Genomic DNA, 2,418 nt, shown 5'->3' on the forward strand with positions numbered 1-2,418 from the left:
CACATCTCACAATCCTCATCAAGTTTATCATTACGTTACCTTGCATTTAGTTATTTGGCTTTGATTTAGCACTTAATTTAGCACGGATTAAGTTGGAGCAATGGATAGTAGCTAACGTTATTGAACCCAAAACGTTAAGTTGCCTAATTATTTCACCGAGCTTTTAATTAGAATCACATTAAAAAAGGTCCCTACCACCATTCAACTTAAGTTGTTGTAACGTTACAAATGATTACTTTAGACATTTCTTCGGTAGCTAATGAGCTATTAACTGCTTAGAATAGCCAACCACATGCCCAAACCTTAACGTTTTTATATGTAATTATAATATGAAAAGACTGAACGTTTATAGGCCATAAAAGTCCAAAAATTATCTTTAAAAAGACGGGGTGTTTGAGAATCAACTTAATTTGAATGTCTTTTGGCACCTGTTTACTGTACTGTCGCACTGTTGCAATGGATAAAACAAGCGCACCCCTGTGGGAGCTACTTGCGAAGGATTGCTGCTTTCCTCCAATGGAATAGGTCGTTTTTGCCAACGAGAAACAACTAGCCAATGTAATTGGCCCAAAGGCGGATAATTGGGCGGGACCAAGCATGGTAGGTTGTACCCCTGAGTATGATTGACGTTGGATTATCTGTTTTCCGCTTAAATGTCGCCGTGAGTAAATATGTTCACGTTAATATTGACATTTCCCCTTACTCCTTCTGTGATATTGTTTTATCATTCAACAGTTTAAGGATGCTATGGCTCATATCTTGCTTTGCACACGGAGGTGGGCAAGGAGGAAAGCAGGCGGACTTGGTATTTAAGTATTGCCTCCGTGGCCACTGGCCACTCCCTGGTGGCGTCATGTGGGCTGGGAAACAGCAAGGAGGCGGGAGGAGTCCGTCAGGGTGGAGGAGAAGAGACCACATCACACTCAAACACTGGCTGTAACCGCGCTGGGAGGAGAAAATTGGCTCGCTTGTGGGAGGGCTTGTATTATTGGGATGTGCAAGGGGGCTGTCAGTGAAGCAGCACATGTACCCATGTAAACAGGACAGAGGGTGGAGTCCATCTTCAGCGGACTTCCTGCGTCCACCCATCTGTCTGAACTTAGTCAAACACTCTGATGTTACTGTACAATTGATACATTTTCTAATTGTTCAACTCCGTTCCACACAAACACAGACCCAATCCGGATCTGGCTGCCAGCGCACCATCTACACAAACTCCCTTGTTGGCTCTGTTGTACAAGTGTCCCAGTAATGACAGTGTGACAGTATGCACATACCATGACCCTGAAACGGAAGCAGCTAAATGGAATTCAGCCATATTCATTCTATAATTTACACCTGTGCTTTTCTTACTTTGACATGTAAAATATCTAAAACCCTACCTCCTGCAAAATAAAGAGTAACCTAAAAATTCTAATGATATTAGCTAGTGATTATAATATATAGGTTAGTAGTATAAATTAGCATATAATAGGAATAAATCAAATAAAGTAGCAAAATTGTACTGAGGTGGGGTAGGCTAGGCAGTACATGTTTAGTTAGGCTACTTCTTACCATTGTTTAGTTCCTTTACGTTCCTTCAATTCCTTGGGCAAGTCGGTAGTCTACCATTCTTGTGTTATCTCTATTAAAAAAAAAAAAAAAGTGTTTCTATTTGCATAATAGTTTTCATTAGAAATTCCAAATGGCTTCTGTTACATAAGAAAAGTTGATACCTCTTTCTTTCCTTCAGAGGCAAGAGAAAACAAAGAAAGCCAATACAATGGACTGTAGGCCTATGTGTCAAACACATATCAACAAATTAAACATACAAAGCTCTCATTGATATAGACGTTGAATAAAAGGTAATAAACCATCCATAGGCAGTTATGAATGTTAATAAATCACAAGGCTTATAGAGGATAAAGGGTTTCTCACTTTCTAACAAGCCATCAGTGGCATTTAGAAAGGGATCTTGCAGTATCCAAAAGTGCAGTTGTCAATGTTAATACATTGTTGAATATTGTGGTCCAGATGTGGCCATTAGTGGATGTGATGGTGAAGGAGAACAAACATCAGCCACAACCTGGCAGTCGTTTGTATTAGTACATTATTATTTAATCCTTAATTAAGCAATTCGTTATAGTTTTTTGTGTGATTTAAATGGTGCCGAAATTGTTCCTGTTAATGTTAATTAGTGTGAAATCACCAAGAATGATTGCCAGCTGCAGTCATTCATGATCTGATGATATGAGGGGTTTCACACTGGCCACCCTCAAATTAAAAAGCTGTTGAGAATATGTCTTAAATGGACTATAAATTCATAATTGTACAAAACAATAAACGTATTTGTGTCATGTTGGAGTTGCTATATAGCCTAGGCTATTGGTAATATTCGCCTATCTTGGCAATTATCACTTCTCTATAGTCAACCGTTAC

This window comes from Sander lucioperca, chromosome 6, assembly GCF_008315115.2.
Source record: "Sander lucioperca isolate FBNREF2018 chromosome 6, SLUC_FBN_1.2, whole genome shotgun sequence".
Classification (NCBI taxonomy): Eukaryota; Metazoa; Chordata; class Actinopteri; order Perciformes; family Percidae; genus Sander; species Sander lucioperca.